An 18,177-nucleotide genomic window follows, 5' to 3' on the forward strand; every position below is an offset into this window, starting at 1 on the left:
CAAAAATCCCAAAAATAAATTAATTCCAAATTAATTATATATTTGTTAAATCAAATAATTAATTAATTTTACATAATTATGTTTAGTGCATAGAAAAATATTTTACTTATCAAATAAGTCATTTTGCCCATTTTTATATTTATCTTTTTCAGTGTTTGTTTGAGCCATTTCGAGGACCATGGACCTATAACATTAAGCTCAAATAAATTAAAACTAAATAATTAAACTCTTTAATCATAATAGTTAATTTATTAATTCTGATATTTCTCCACTATAAATTCAGAATTGAACTCTTTATGTTATAGATATACTTTTACAGGAATCTTATTTTAAGTTGTCCATTGATATAACCATCTTACAATAGTTCAACCCTCTAATTAATTAGTTCATAAATTAGAATGGAATAATTACCATTTTACCTTTCTAATTTACTTCTTATTCCTTAAGTACCATTAAATCACTAGTGAATAATTAATCTATAATCTAATTATAGATTTGAGCTCAAAATCATTCAATTCCATAATTAACCCTTAAGAGAACCAATATACGATGTGTTAGGAAAGATTAGATTCTGTATTGTTGATACATGTTCCCAGCCATCCATGACATTAAATCTCCAAAACAAAAGTCATTTGCCGCAATCTATGAAGAGACCTTAACGAATGAATCAAAAGATTTAATAAACATAAATAGGAGTTCATGAACACTCGGGATTTAGGTTGATCTATAAATGATCATCAGTTAAGATATGAATTACAAATCTTTATTATTAAATGGTTTTTGGATAAAGACTTTTACTCATATCAATCCTTGTCATATATAATCATATTATATAAAGCACCTTTACCAAGATGTCTTACCACATCAATAATCTGAATCTAGATTATTTGTATCAACATGATACTCAGTAAACCGTACTTACAACCCCAATTAAAGAATTCCATAACTTCAATTCGTTGTTGACTATTTTTATTCATTCATGTGATCTTAATTCTCTCATACTAATACAAGATCACATTCTCAATGATGAATATGAAAATTTTCTAATATTTAAAAAAAATATTCAAACAATAATTTAATAATCTAAATATAACAATAATAGACCATTGTAATTATTTATTCATTGAAATAATAAATGTCTTTTACATGCTTTTAGGACATTCTCCTAACGCTATGCTCCAGAAACAAGAGGTGGTTACTTCTATAGTCCCAAGGACCAAAAAGTATTTGTTTCAACAAATGCGACCTTCCTTGAACATAATTATTTGAATAACTATAAACCTCAAAGCAAAGTTGTAGTGTCCCAAATTTGTTAATATGGCTTAAGGCCTTGATTAGAGTGCTGGGAGGGAAATAATTGGTTTAATTATGTTAATATGTGAATTTGATGATTATGTGATTAGAAATGCATGTTTAAGTGAATTAAATATGCATGTGGGCCCCATTTAGCTATTAGGGGCATATTTGTGATTTTAGCCCGTTGAGGGCATAAATACAATATTTGTGTATTGTGATTGATACCACGAGCGAGTGGTGATATATTTGTGATGCACGATCTGAGACGGTCCTAGGGAGCAGTTTAGCTAGAAAGTTACAACGGGGTCGAATACTCAGCTTGAGAGGAGCCTAGGGGTATTTTGGGAAAGTAATGTGTGTTCGGGATTTATCGAGTAACGGGTAGTAATTTAGTAATTATTTAGACATGTCGGGATTAAACGGGGATTTATAGGAACACTCGAGGAATTAGCAGGGCATGGTAATGATGAAATTTCCCTTGGTGGCATTTGAAGATTTAGATAAGCTTAAGGGGTATTTTGGACTTTTAACTAAGGACGGGTTTGATCACTTAGGCAGCTGAGGTTCTAGGGTCATTTAGAAAGAAAACATAAGTCTCTCTTAGCTCTCTCTCTCTCTCTCTCTCATTCTGTTCTCACTCTTTCCCTCTTGGGTGTTTGAGAATTTTGGAGAAATCTTGAGGATTTGGGCTGAAGAATTGGTAGATTAGAAGATTGAAGACTTAGGAAATTAGCTCAGGGTCGAGTACAATTCAGAGGTAAGCTCTTCTTCTTGATCTTCATGTTGAATTCTGCTGGAATTAGAGGCTTGCATGAGAGTGAATTTTGATTTGAATTTTGAGTGTTAGTGAGGATTAGGGAGTTGTTCTTAAGTGGATATGATGTCTAGGTTGTGTGGACAAGGAATTCAGGTTCAATTATGAGTTTAATTGATGTTTGAAGTATGAAAATGGAGTTTAGGCTCGAGGAAAAACACAGGAAATGGAGTGATTTTCTGGGTTTGGGGGCTTGGGTCGCGACCATGTTCTTCAGGTGCCGCGGCCCGTGTGTGTCCAAGAGGTTGGAAGCCTCTGTCTGCGTAGGTTCACTACGGCACAAGGTATAGCGCACCGCAGCCCGTGTCCCTCAATAGAGAGGCATTTTCCCTCTGACTTGGGGCGTGCCGCGGCCCTTAAGAGGCCTAGGCCGCGGCTCAAATGCAAAATATAGGTTGTTTGAAGGTTTTTAGCTCAAGACACAGGTAAGAAAACTTTTGTACCCGTTGAGCAGGGTGTGGCCCTATTGTTTGTATTCAATATGTGTTTAAATATATGTTGATATTGTGCTATGTGATGCGTATTTGTGAGTGAACGGTGAAGGCCAGGAACGGCGAAGGCCGAGAACGACAGGAAGTCGAAAACGGCAAGGAGCCAGGAATGACGTTGGGCACGCTGAGTGGAGGCCAATAGGGCGAGACCCTCCTAGGATGCTGGAGTCATAATCTCGGTGAAGACCGTGAACCCAGGGCCTGGTAAAGTGCATGGGACGACGTTGGCCACTATGTGTTTAGAATGTTGGTTGTTTTGTTATATATTGTGGATTGCTATGCATATTATATATGTTTTGTGTTGAGTTTTCTTGCTGAGATTCGGCTCATGGGTGCTCTATGGTGCAAGTAAGGGCAAGGGAAAGGTCGACCAACCATGAGTATGGAGAGCGTGGAGCGATGGGTACATGTTCAGCCTGCTTGGCCGCCACGGCCAGGGTTATTCTGGGATGATGTAATGTATTTGGTTGATTTGTCGCTTTGGTCGACCTTAAATTTATTTTGAGATGTAAAGTATTTTCTTAACATTATTTTGGGATCCCAAATGTATAACTATTTACGTTTTCAATGAATGACCACATTTTTATATCAAATGCATTTAAATGAATTTTATTATAGTTTAGCTATACTTTTAACCTAAAACCTCGATTAGCGAGATAATGACACATTTTTAACTCACTTAGTAACAACTCTAAGGAAGTAGGGCGTTACAAAAGTAGTATTGGAGGAACTCACAGCTGATAATATTGAATCACCTTCATCGTCATCATCAAATGATAAATGACAAACCAAGGAAACCATTATTCCTGAAAAGGAAACCCAAGTGCAATGTCGTAGTGAGAAGATTGAGAGACAACCTGTTCACTGTGAATATGAGGCACATGTCCTTGTTTCTGATATAGACAAGGATGATCCACTAATCTTTAAAGAGGCTATGGATGATCCCGAAAAGGAGAAATGACAAGAAGCCATGAACCAAGAAAGGGAATCTTTGTATTCCAATTCTGTCTGGGAACTTGTAGACCCACCTGAAAATTGTCAGGCCCATTGGGAGCAAATGGATCTACAAGAAGAAAAGAGGTGTAGATGAGAAAGTGGAGACCTTCAAAGCAAGGCTAGTGTCCAAAGGTTACACTTAGAAAGAAGGTGTTGATTATGAAGAAATATTTTCTCCTGTAGCCATGCTAAAATTCATTTGCATCCTCTTATCCATAGCTTCCATGTATGATTATGAGATATGGAAAATGGACGTCAAGACAACCTTCCTTAATGGCTATCTTGATGAAAGTGTATATATGGTACAACTAGAAGGGTTCATCAAGAATGGGGAAGATCAAAAGATGTGTAAGTTGCTGAAATACATTTATGGATTAAAACAAGCCTCTAGATCTTGGAATATCACATTTGATGAAACAATTAAAACATATGGCTTCAAATAGAATGTAGATGAAGCATGTGTATATAAATATATCAAAGGAAAAGTTGTGGTTTTCCTAGTTCTTTACGTGCATGACATTCTCCACTTTTCCTTCATGGAATTATTCCATATTTTTAGTGGAGTAATCATGGAATTAATAAATAAGATTATTATATTAAAGAGTTTAATCAATAATCTGGTTCATTGGAGCTTCGTATTATAGGTCCATGGTCCACAGATCACCTCTGTCCTACACTATCAATGGTAAGGATGTCAAAATAAGATTTGTAGAAAGGACTTAATTACAAATGAATTAATTTTTCACGACAATAAAATAATTATGTGATAGTTATGGGCAATTGATTAATTATGAATTAATTAATTATTAAACTATATAGTTTTTATTTTGAGAAGCTATATGTTAAAATAAATATAATCATGTCTGCATTAATATAGAGAGATTAGTAATCATCTTATTTATAATAAGATATTTATTTATTTATTTAAAAATGATATTTTAAGATAAAGTTAATTTTGAATTTACTGATATTTATTTTGGGATAAATATATTGTCTTAAATTTAATTAAACAAATAAATAAGAAAATTAGAAAAAACCCAAATGTGGCTCACGCCATTCACAGTATTGCACAGTGAGTGATGCCACAGAAGAAGATTTCTTATTTCTGGGATTTGAATTTCAAATAATTTGTTTATTTAATTATATTAATTATTCTTTTTAAATTTAAATTAAATAATTAAATAGGTTATAACTGATCAGTTTTATTTCAGATAAAATAAAGATTAATTAAATTAGTTAATTATCTTTATAAACATAAAAAAATGATACTTTTCAATAAGTTGTTTTTCCATAAGTTTTGATTGTCAAACTCTCTCTCGGAAAAGAAAGCGTTAGATTTTTATAAACCTAAAAATTTATTCACGAGATCATCTCTCTATCAAACATCACTAGATCTCATGTGTTGAGTACATCTAGTGAGTTCTATATCAACATTTTGAATCCTACGTGCCCACACACGTCCTTGTGTATTTGATGATTGGTCTGGAAGATCAAGGTGTGAGCTTTCAAAATAAGGATAGGAATATCGGTTATTTATATAAAAAGAATCGTGGATTCGTGATAGGCTACAAGAGGTAATCTCTAATCTATTTGTGTTTGATTTAATATATCTATATATGTGTGATCATGACTGGTATTAATAATTTTTTTAAAAGAAAACATTCCGCTCCAAAAATCTAATTTTCATATTTAATACCAACATATGACTGCTTCCATCCTGGATTTTATGAGGGTGGTGGATAATGATAGAGTGGCATGTGCCACATACATGTTACGGGATGACGCCCGTATTTGGTGGGAGGTGGTATCCCAGACTCGTGTTGGAACTAAAATGAACTGGGAGGAATTTAGAGAGTTGTTCAACGAGAAGTACTACAACGATGCATTCAAAATTGCACAGGTGGATGAGTTTACAAATCTGGTTCATGACAATATGATAGTGATAGAGTATGCCTTGAAATTTGATAGGTTGGCCAAGTTTGATTATGGCTTGGTACCAACTAATGTGACAAGGAAGGAATGATTTGTTCAAGGGATGAACACTAAGATAGGCCGAGACGTTAGGAACACTTCGGTACCTGGAGTTACTACTTATGCTAAGGTAGTGCAGAATGCTCTTACTGTTGAGGGTGCAGAGAACAAGATCTGGCGTGAGAGCACCGCTAGGAGGGATACTAAGAGGGTGGTATTAGGATTAATGCCCTAAAAGCATGTAAATATATTTTATTGATTTAAATAAAAGTGCAATTTTATTATATTTGAATGTTATAATTAATGTTTGAATTAATTATATAATAATATAAAAAAAAATCCTTATTCATTCATGAGAATATGATCTTGTATTAGTACGAGAGAATTAAGATCATATATAATGAATAAAATAATAAGTAACATATTAAAGTAAGAAATCTTTAATGAATGGTTACTAGTGTTGTTTACTAAGCATACGAGATGCAAGTGATCTAGATTCAGATTGCTGATATGGATAGACATGATGTAGATTCAGATTGCTGATGTAGATTGGTGATGTATATTATAGATATTATATATGACAGGACCAATGAGAATTAATTATCTTCATAAACTTACCATTTGACGTAAATACTTAATTCTTATCATAATAGATGATCATTTGTAGATCAATCTAAATCCTGAGTATTCATGAACTCATGTTTGTGTTTATTGGATCTTTTGATTCACTCATTAAGGTTTCTTAGCATAATGAGGCTAATGACTTTTGTTTTGGAGATTCAATATCATGAATGGTTGGGAACATGATTTAATAATGGAATCCATACTTTCATAACGAATCGAATATTGGTTCCCTTAAGGGTTAATTCTGGAACTCAATAGTTATTGAACTCAAATCTATAATTTGATTATAGATTAATTATTCACTAGTGAATCAATAGTACTTAAGGATCAAGAGGTAATTAGAAGGGTAAAATGGTAATCTTGACCAGCTCTAATTAATGAACCAATAAATGGAGGACAGAACTACATTTATTGATTATATGAATGGACTATAAGAGAAAACTCTGTAAATATAATTCTATAAATACTTAGAGTGTAATTCCATATTTTTAGTGGAGTAATCATGAAATTAATAAATAAGATTATTAGATTAAAGAGTTTAATTAATAGTCTGGTTTATTGGAGATTCGTATTATAGGTCCATGGTCCCTAGATCACCCTTGTCCTACACTGTCAATGGTAAGGATGTCAAAAGAAAGATTTGTAGAGAGAATGACTTAATTGCAAAGGAATTAATTTTTCAGGGCAAGAAAATAATTATGTGATAGTTATTGGCAATTGATTCATTATGAATTAATTAATTATTTAATTGTATGTTAAAATAAATATTAATCATGTTTGGATTAATATACAGAGATTAATAATTGTCTTATTTATAATAAGATATTTATTTAAAATTGATATTTTAAGATAAAGTTAATTTTGAATTAAATAATATTTATTTTGGGATAAATATTTTGTCTTAAATATTAATTAAATAAACCAATGAGAAAATTAGGGAAAACCCTTACGTGGCGCCACACAAGGATATTTCCTATCACTGTGATTTGAGTTTTGAATTTTAAATTTATTTGTTTATTTAATTATTCTTTTTAGATATGATTTAAATTAAATAATTAATTAGGTTATAACTGATCGATTTTATTTAAAATAAAATAAACATTAATTAATAAAGTTAATTATATTAATAAACCTGGAAAGAAACAATACTTTTTATCAGAAAAATAAGTTGTTTTTCATAAGTTTTGACTGTCAGACTCTCTCTCAGAAAAAGAAAGCGATAGATTTTTCTTAACCTGAAAATCTATTCACAACATCCTCTCTCTATTAGACCTCACTTGATCTCCTATGTTGAGTACATCTACTGAGGTCTAAATCAACCTTTTGAATCAGACATGCCCACACACATCCTTGTGCGTTTGAGGATTGGTCTGGAAGATCAATGAGTAAGCTTTCAGAATAAGAATAGGAAGATCGTTGATTTATACAAAAATATTTGTGGACTATTGATAGGCTACAAGAGGTAATCTCTAATCTATTTGTGTTTGATTTAATATATCTATATATGCATGATCCTGGCTGGTAATGATAATTTTTTTAAAAGAACACATTCCACTGTGAAATCTTATTTTCATATTTAATATCAATAAGTGGTACCTCCGTTTATGGGATCTGGTAGGGGCAGAGGCCCTAGTGACCAAAAGAGGAAGACCCTAGACACCTCTACTACAGTTGTTCCCGATAGGAGGGTTCAAGGTATTCAAGGTGGTTGCCAGGGCGGTAATGAGGCTTGGACATCTCAAGAAAGATTGCCCGAGGGCGAAGAAGGAATAATCAAAGAAAGCAGACAACTTGACTCTAGCTCGATTGTTTACCTTGACGCAGTCAGAGGTTGAGGCTAGCCCCTCAGTTGTGACAAGTTATAATTTTAGTTTTGGTTCTTCTTACACTGAGTTGATTAATTCTGGTGCTACACATTCTTTTGTATCTTATTGTGTGATAGATAGATTGTGTAGACCATGTGATTTTTATGATGTGGGTTTGGGACTTTGTTGCCTACTAGGGAATTGGTAGTCTCTAGGAGATGGTTCAGATCATTACCAACAGAAGTTGATAACAGAGAGCTGTATGTAGATTTGATTAGGCTGGCAATGGAAGATTTTGACATGATTTTGGGTGTGGACTAGCTAGCCAAGTATGGGGCAACTATTGATTGTAAAAATGGTGACTTTTGAGAGGACCCGCTTGTATTTGTTGATACTTTAAAGGGATCTCACATTCCTATGATTTCATTATTAAGGGCTAGAGACCTATTGCAAGGAGGTTTCATAGGATTCCTAGCGAGTGTAGTGGATACCACCAGGGATTTGCCAGTCGAACCAACAAAGACTAGATTGGTCTGTGAGTTCTTAGATGTGTTCCCAAAGGATCTATTAGGGTTTACCGCCACATCGAGAGATTGAGTTTGTGATTGGGTTGGCGTCGGGGATAGAACCAGTATCTAGGGCACCTTACAGGATGGCACCAGGAAAGTTAAAGGAATTGAAGATTCAGTTACAGGAATTATTGGATTTTGGATTCATTAGGCCTTGCTTCTCTCCTTGGGGTGCACTAGTACTATTAGTGAAGAAGAAGGATGGATCATTAAGGACGTGTATTGACTACAGAGAGCTGAATAAGTTGACCATCAAGAACAAGTATCTGCTACCTAGGATTGATGATATGTTTGACCAGTTGCAAGGCAAGACAATGTTTTCAAAGATTGATCTTCGATTTGGTTATCACCAGAAGAGGATTAAAGAGGAGGATATCCCAAAGATATCTTTTCACACAAGGTACGGAACTACGAGTTCCTAGTTATGTCATTTGGATTGACTAATGCCCCAGTAACATTTATTGTTCTGATGAATAGTGTTCATGGATTATTTGGATAGATTTGTGATTGTCTTCATCAACGACATCCTAATCTACTCTTATTTAGAGGTAGAGCACGAGTAGCATCTTCGGTTGGTATTGTAGAGGTTGAGGGAACACAAGCTATATGCCAAGTTTAATAAGTGTGAGTTCTGGTTATCTCAGGTAACATTCCTCGGTCACATTGTTAGTAAGAATGAGATTAAGGTAGATTTGGACAAGATTGAGGCAGTCAGAGATTGGCTAAGGCCAAGGAATGCTTCAAAGATTAGAAGTTTCCTTAGATTGGTGGGGTACTTTCGGCGTTTTGTTGAAGGATTCTCAAGGATTGCTACACTACTGAAAGAGTTAACACGCAAGAACTCAAAGTTTATGTGGTCAAACAGATAGGTGAACAACTTCGAGGAGTTGAAGCGACAATTGATCACTGCTCCGGTACTGAGTCTTCCTTAAGATCAGGAAAATTTTGTGGTCTATTGTGATGCATCAAGACAAGGTTTAGGCTCTGTTCTTATGTAGACTGGGAATGTGATTGCCTATGCATCACCACATTTAAAGGAGTATGAACAGTGATGCCCCACTTATGACTTGAAGTTGGCAGCAGTGTTATTCGGACTAAAGGAGTGACGAAATTACCTATATGAAGAAAAGTGTGAGATATACACTGATCATAAGAGTTTGAAGTATTTCTTTACTCAGAAGAATCTGAATATCAAGCAGAGACGTTGGCTAGAGTTAGTAAATGATTATGACTGTGAAATTCTTTATCATCCAGAAACAACCAATGTAGTGGAAGATGCTTTGAGTCAGAGGGGTCTGGGACATTTATTTAGTTCAAAGTAGATATCGAGAGAGTTAGATGAAGATATGACCAGAGCGAGAATAGAGTTAGTGGTGGGCTAATTAGCAAACATTACTTTGCAGTCTAGCTTTTTGGAGAGGATAAAAGAGGGTCAGATGAGTGATCCTCAATTGATGAAGCATAGAGGGGACGTCCTAGCTGGAGTGGCTAAGGACTATACTGTTTCTGAGATGAATCTGCTGAGATATAAAGGCCGAATTTGTGTTCCGATGGACGCAAGTATTACACAGGAGATTCTGGATGAATCTCATACCACACCATATTCACTGCATCCAGGAACCACAAAGATGTATCAAGGTCTAAAATCTTTGTATTGGTGGCCTGGGATGAAGAGAGATGTGATTGAATGTGTGGCTAAGTGTCCAATGTGTCAGCAAGTGAAAGTTAAACACCAGAGACCAGCAGGGCTATTACAGACTTTGGGTATTGATATCGCCCAATAATTCACCTTACAATCACAATAGTAAACGGGCTATATGTCGTATCCATGGAGAGGCAAAACACAACTAGTGATTAGATTAGTAAAGTAAAAAATAAGAATAAAGAAAAATTGAAGGGAAGAATTTTGAGAAATCAAAATGATAGATTGAAGAAATTGATCAGATAAGGAGTATGGCAAGGTAGAGATGCAGTGCTGTAAATCCTAATCTAATATTGATATTAATTCAAAACAGAGTTACAATTATACACCATTAATTACAATTGAAAGATGTATATGTTAAAAGCACGAATTAATTAATCTATATTAAATTGAATCTAACTTCTAGTTTCAGAGCATATCATATCATATATCAAAGAGCAACAAAATACCGACAGTGGCAGAATACGGTAAAAGACATACAATATAACAATGTAGTAAAATAAATGAACAATCTAAGTTACTTAAGAAAAGCATGACTTAACTTATGTAAAAGATGGTAAATAATTTTAGAAAAGAAATTAGAAGATGAGAAACAAAATTAATGAGATGTGGAGATGAAGCACTAAAAAGAATCAATATCACTACTAAGATTGAGAGGTACAATCACTACACTCCAACCTCACCAATATTTCTAAAATAGTTCACTCATTTTTGTCACCTAACACAAGTAAAACTAAGATATAAATAAAAAAGCAACAGAACAAAGTGTATTCTTTTTCTCTCTAAAATCTTATAATTTTTTACATCATTTGGCTCTCTATTTATAGTGAAAATAGGACCCAAAGTGTGTAAAAATTGTGTACAAAAGAAGTGGGAAAATGGCTAAAAAATATGATGGAAGTGGGATAAATGGAACATGTGTCGCGCTCGAATTTGCTTTGAAAAAGGGTTGCTGATGGAGTGGGGGACACGGTCAGGCCATGTGTCGCGTGTGCAGGGCTTCGATAGGCAGAGTCAGATGGTGGGGGACAGTGTAGGCACGTGTCGACATCTAGAGGCTTTGACAGGCGGAGTGGGTCTGGTGCCATCAACTTGTAGATGCTGGAGGAGACAGCGTGGGTTGCATGTCACGGTATCATTAGTTTGTAGGTGGCTCAGTCAAACGACAACAGGTGGTCAACTTGACCTGGCTCCACGAATCAGAGAGTGCCATGTGGCATCGTGGCTTGTTAGAATCCATAAATGGCTTGGGCTTGGCTTCAGTTTGGGCTTGATCTTGTCAAAAATTCCATTCCAATCCTTCTTCAATTGTATATTCTTTTATTCTTCTGTATTTTTCTTTATGTCAAAATACATTTTATTTCTTGAAAATTAAACACAAAATAAATTAAAATTAATATTTTTAAATATAAAATATATTACAATAAATCCATGAAAATATTAAGTAAAATTTAATTTATTTTAATCTTTAAAACTAATAAAATAATATTTTTGAGCACAAATTAGGTATTCCTGAGTGGAAGTGGGAGGGAATCACTATGGACTTTGTGGTTGGGTTGCCTAATTAGGTATTCAGTATGGGTGATTGTGGACCGATATACAAAGTCCCCTCACTTCTTGCGTTTGAGAATGAACTTTACAGTGGATCTGTATATTGAATTGTATGTGAAGAAGATTATACGTCTTCACAGGGCTTCGAAGTCTATTGTGTCAGATCGGGATCCCACTTTTACTTCCAAGTTTTTGGTGAGTCTGTAGAAGGCTATAGGTACACAGTTGAAGTTTAGTATCTAATTTACAACACAAATATATATTCTAACAAAGTCAAACTAAGTGCTAATTGTCAAAAGTTGATTGATGCCATGAATGATGAGATGAAATCAATGAAAGACAATGATGTTTGGGATCTTGTCAAGTTGCCTGAAGATGCGAAGCCTATTGGTTGCAAATGGATATTGAAAACCAAAATGGATTCAAAGGGCAACATTGAGAGGTATAAATTCCGTCTAGTTACTAATGGTTTTACTCAAAAGGAAGGTATTAACTATAAAGAAACTTTCTCTCCAGTATCATCGAAAGATTCCTTTAGCACAATAATGACACGTGTAGCTCATTTTCACTTAGAGTTGCACCAGATGGATCTTAAGACAACATTTATCAATGGTGACATTGAGGAAACCATATATATGACGCAACTAGAAAACTTTGTATCAGGTGATTCAAATTCTATGATATGCAAACTTAAAAGATCCATCTATGGTCTCAATCAAGCTTCCCGTCAATGGTGTCACAAGTTTCATCAAATCATTGTCTCATACGGTTTTTGAGGTCAATGCAGTTGATGATTGTGTATATCACAAGTTTAGTGGGAGTAAATTTATATTTCTAGTGCTCTATGCCAATGACATACTATTGGCAAGTAGCAATATAGGCGTGTTGCACAAAACTAAGAGATTCCTAACAAAGCATTTTGAAATGAAAGATCTCAGTGACACCTTTTTTGTATTAGGAATTAAGATATACTGAAATTACTCTCGAGGTGTCCTTGGCTTATCACAAAAAGCTATATCGATAAGGAACTTGCTAGATTTGGAATGAAAGAATGTGGATGCAACGCCTTACTAATCCAGGATCGTTCCACTATGTGTTTAAAATAGTGCTTAACACGTTAAGTGAGTCAATTGGAATTAAATGTGTAATAAGAGTTAACTAATGGTTTAGGTATTAAATTTTTTGGCTAAATGTAATAGTTTTCATTAAAAAGTTTGAGTATATATACATGGGATCCCAAAAGAGTTTATGGCTAAATACAAAAGTAAACTGGGTATAAAATGGCCATCCTAAGCAGCAATATCTACCAAAACTCTACATCCTCATAAGATATCTCGGTCGTGGCGGTCGAGCACGCTGCATATGTACACACCGCCCCTAGAGCTCTCCAACTCATGGCTAGTCCAACTTCTCTTTGTCCTCACCTGCACAACGTAGCACCCGTGAGCCAAGGCTCAACAAGAAAACCCAATTCAACATAAATAATTAATCAGCAGAATATAAATCATAAATAGCATGCTTAGCAATTATAGTCAAACTCAAACAAGCATATGATTCCCTTATGTGGCCTCAATTTCGAACGAGAGCGTACCGCACTCCCAGATTGGCCCCGCCATAACGACCTGCATTTTGCATGCTCATTGCAGATTGCAGCTCATTAGCCAAGCATTCCAGACAAATACAAACAGGTATGCACCTCACATACAATACAAGTATACATAGTCCAATACATTCACATTTAAACAAATATTCAAGCCTGGTTATAACCACGTTCAGTAACCTTGAGTGTCTGGAATGCTCGGCTAATGAGCATGCAAAATGCAGGTTGTTATGCCGGGGCCAATCTGGGAGTGCGGTACGCTCTCGTTCGACATTGAGGCCACATAAGGGAATCATATGCTTGTTTGAGTTTGACTATAACTGCTAAGCATGCTATTTATGATTTATATTCTACTGATTTATTATTTCTATTGAATTGGGTTTTCCTGTTGAGCCTTAGCTCACAGGTGCTACGTTGTGGAGGTGAGGACAAAGAGAAGTTGGACTAGCCATGAGTTGGAGAGCTCTAGGGGCAGTGTGTACATATGTAGCGTGCTCGACCGCCACGACCGAGATATCTTATGAGGATGTAGGGTTTTGGTAGATATTGCTGCTTAGGATGGCCATTTTATACCCAGTTTACTTTTGTATTTAGCCATAAACTCTTTTGGGATCCCATGTATATATACTCAAACTTTTTAATGAAAACTATTACATTTATCCAAAAAAAATTAATACCTAAACCATTAGTTAACTCTTATTACACATTTAATTCCAATTGACTCACTTAACGTGTTAAGCACTATTTTAAACACACAGTGTAACGATCCTGGATTAGTAAGGCGTTGCATGCACATTCTTTCATTCCAAATCTAGCAAGTTCCTTATCGATATAGCTTTTTGTGATAAGCCAAGGACACCTCGAGAGTAATTTCAATATATCTTAATTCCTAATACAAAAAAGGTGTCACCGAGATCTTTCATTTCAAAATGCTTTGTTCGGAATCTCTTAGTTTTGTGCAACACGCCTATATTGCTACTTGCCAATAGTATGTCATTGGCATAGAGCACTAGAAATATAAATTTACTCCCACTAAACTTGTGATATACACAATCATCAACTGCATTGACCTCAAAAACCGTATGAGACAATGATTTGATGAAACTATTGACGCCATTGACGGGAAGCTTGATTGAGACCATAGATGGATCTTTTAAGTTTGCATATCATAGAATTTGAATCACCTGATACAAAGTTTTCTAGTTGCGTCATATATATGGTTTCCTCAATGTCACCATTGATAAATGTTGTCTTAAGATCCATCTGGTGAAACTCTAAGTGAAAATGAGCTACACGTGTCATTATTGTGCTAAAGGAATCTTTTGATGATAGTGGAGAGAAAGTTTCTTTATAGTCAATACCTTCCTTTTGAGTAAAACCATTAGTAACTAGATGGACTTTATACCTCTCAATGTTGCCCTTTGAATCCCTTTTGGTTTTCAATATTCATTTGCAACCAATAGGCTTTACATCTTCAGGCAACTTGACAAGATCCCAAACATCATTGTCTTTCATTGATTTCATCTCATCATTCATGGCATCAATCCACTTTTGACAAGTAGCACTTAGTTTGACTTTGTTAGAATATATATTTGTGTTGTAAATTAGATATAAATTAGGATTAATTGTATTTATTTTAGTTTCCTATATTCTCTTAGTTTCTTAGAATATCTTCTCTAGTTTGTAAATAATTACATGCTATTTTCTCAATGAAATACAAGTGAATACAATTATCTTCACCTCTTCTTACATAGTATCAAAGCCAGGTTTAGACAAAATAGGAGAAGGACCCAAAATATCATAATGTACTAATTCAAAAGTAACTGTTGTGATAATATTCAATCAAATATGTGCAAGTGTACACAGACATAAAACAAGTAAATAAAGTGATAAGTATACAAGATCGTCTCCACAGGGATTGCAAATTATACTAAATGTGTCAATTAATTACCAAAAAATTACACAAGAGTAACCAAATTAAATTGTTTTGATTTTGTAAGCTAACACTACTTGGAATCAACTAAAAATGCTCAAAAATAAACTACAATGCTAATATGAAAGTGAGATCAAATCGGTTGGTTAAAATAGGCTTGAATTATTAAATCCCTCTATGTCAATTGACCTGTACATTTTGCTGCAGCAACATCTCAGCAAATTACCCAGAGTTAACAAGAATTCAAAACATGCTCATGAAACATTTCCAAGACCCATGATATTAATTCTTCCACCTAATTTAACATATTCCTATGCCAATCAAGTTAAAGAACCCAGAATTAAGCACCAATTCATCATTGTTACACAAGGCAATTAACACATTCCTATGCTATTTATAAACATAATCTAACAAGATTATCCACTTGTGTCATTCAAATCTATCCATTATATTCAAACTTCTCAGCACAAATATAACTCAATATCTTGTAATTGCTGATCAGGAAATAACAAATATTCATCATTAAGTACATTTGAATGAACAATGGGTAAATTACTAAAATAAAGTGCTAGAAATTTAGAATTAAGACATAAAGTTCATTAATAATCCAAGCCTCAAAGGATCTAGTTCATAACTAAAACAATAAACACAAATACAAAATTATATATTTAGAGAGTTTAAACACCAAATACAAAGAGGAAATAGGAAAGAAATGACAAGGGAGAAGAAATAGCCCAAAAGATGATGATGGAAGCAAACTTCTCTTCTTTCCTCTTTTTCCTTCTTCTCTTTCCTTCTGCAAAAAACTTTTGTACTTGGTGGTTCTCTCTCTAGAATAATGGCTTAATTGGGTAATGGAGGCTGTCCTATTTCTCCTCTTTTGCTAGGGTACAAAACCCTCTTTTCTCTCTTGCCAAAAATGCCCTCCAAGCACTTCATGTGAGCCTCCTCATTTTCTCTAGAATCTTCCTTCTAAAATGCAGATGATATTCTAATTTGTTGCCACCTCACCACCCTTTCACAAGTCAATTAAAGAAATGCCACTTACCTTTCCCTTATATGCTGACTTTTCCTCTCTGATTTCTACTGAAAATGCTCCAACAAAACTTCTTTTGCTCCAGCAAACCTAATATTTCAGCACACAATAAACAAATAAGAGCCTTTTCACTTTTCATTATTTTCTTTGCACAATTTCATACCTAAATTCCTTAATTTCTACCTTCAGCTCTAAAACACCAAAAAGGACACAAGAACACAAAAAGGAAAAGAATTAACTAAAAATAACAAAATACAAAAAAATCACTCAACCTAATTCTAAAATTATAAGCTCAAAAGTATGAAAAATAACTCTTTATTCAAGAGTTACCAGTAACTCTAGCACATTTATTGACTCGAGGACTCGAACTATGATGATGGTGTTTAGAAAATTGACACGACTCACAATCTAATGAAGACTCCTTACTATATTGCAGACAAAGTTTCTTGAGCAAATGAGAGATGGATGGCCCTATCGAAAATGAGCCTCAAAATCAGAAGTGACACTCGAACAAGTAATAGAAGTAGGTGGTGGTATGTCAAGAACATAGAGGCCTCCGAACTCATGTCATTTACCAATAATATTCTTTGTCATAAGATCTTGAAATAAACAATGATCGATAAAGAATTAGATGCAACAACTAAGATTACGAGTGAGTTGACTGAAAAATAGCAAATTGAAGGATAAATTAGGTAAATGTCAGACAAATGAAAAAGTAAGCATAGGTGTAGGAGTAATAGTGCCAAATCCACGAACAAAACACGGTGACCCATCACCTAAAGTAATGGTAGAAGTGGAAGTGTAAAAATGAAAAGTAGAAAAGAGACTGGAATTACCTGTCATGTGATCTGTGGCACCATAATAAATGACGCATTTGGAGGTTTAGGATAGAAAACACACATTAGATTTACCTGAATCAACAATAGCAGTAACAGAAGGAGATGACAACTTGAGTGATTCCTGATACCGTGAGAACTTGGAAAATTCATCAACAGAAATGACGACTAATTTATTAGAAGCATCATTAGTACTCGAAACACTAGTAGAGTGTTTTTGCTAATTTTTAAACTGTAGCTTTCTACACTCAAACTTGGTGTGGCCTAGCTTTTAACAGTAGTTGCAAATATTGCCTCCAGATGCACATAATTATTACGACTCACCAAAGCACTATTATAAGGAACAGATGGAGTAATTTCGATACGAAGAACACAACTATAGATATCTTGTAAAGAGGAGACATCAGAACCAGAAAGAACCTGTGCCTTCGCATAATCAAATTCAGGTGAGAGCTCTGCTAGAAAGCTCACGATAGCCATCTGCTCTCATTGGCGTTGTTGAACCTTCACATCGGGACTAAATGGCAACAACATATTAAACTCCTCATACATCTTTTTAAATGCCATAAAGTAGTGTATATGGTAGAATGTTTTTCAAACCTCATACGTATGGGAGAGATTGCCTTTTCTAGAATACAAAATTTCTAAATAATCCATTAGTTCTCTAACTAACTCACAATGATTGATCAAGCCAATTACCTCACTGTCAATAGAATTCTAGATTTGAAGGAACAATTGAGCACCTTCCCTGAGCCACGTCTGCCTCAAATCATCTTTATCTTTAGGAGGAACATCAGTCAAATGGTCAAATAGTCCACTCCATACATTTTAGGATAACCCTTAGCAACAAGACGTGCCTTCAATTGAGCAATCGACCCATCTAGATTGACCTTTACAGTGAATACCCATTTGCACCCTATGGCTCGTTATCCTGAAACTAATTCAGATCTTAT

The sequence above is a fragment of the Humulus lupulus genome, chromosome 1 (genome assembly GCF_963169125.1).
Source record: "Humulus lupulus chromosome 1, drHumLupu1.1, whole genome shotgun sequence".
Classification (NCBI taxonomy): domain Eukaryota; kingdom Viridiplantae; phylum Streptophyta; class Magnoliopsida; order Rosales; family Cannabaceae; genus Humulus; species Humulus lupulus.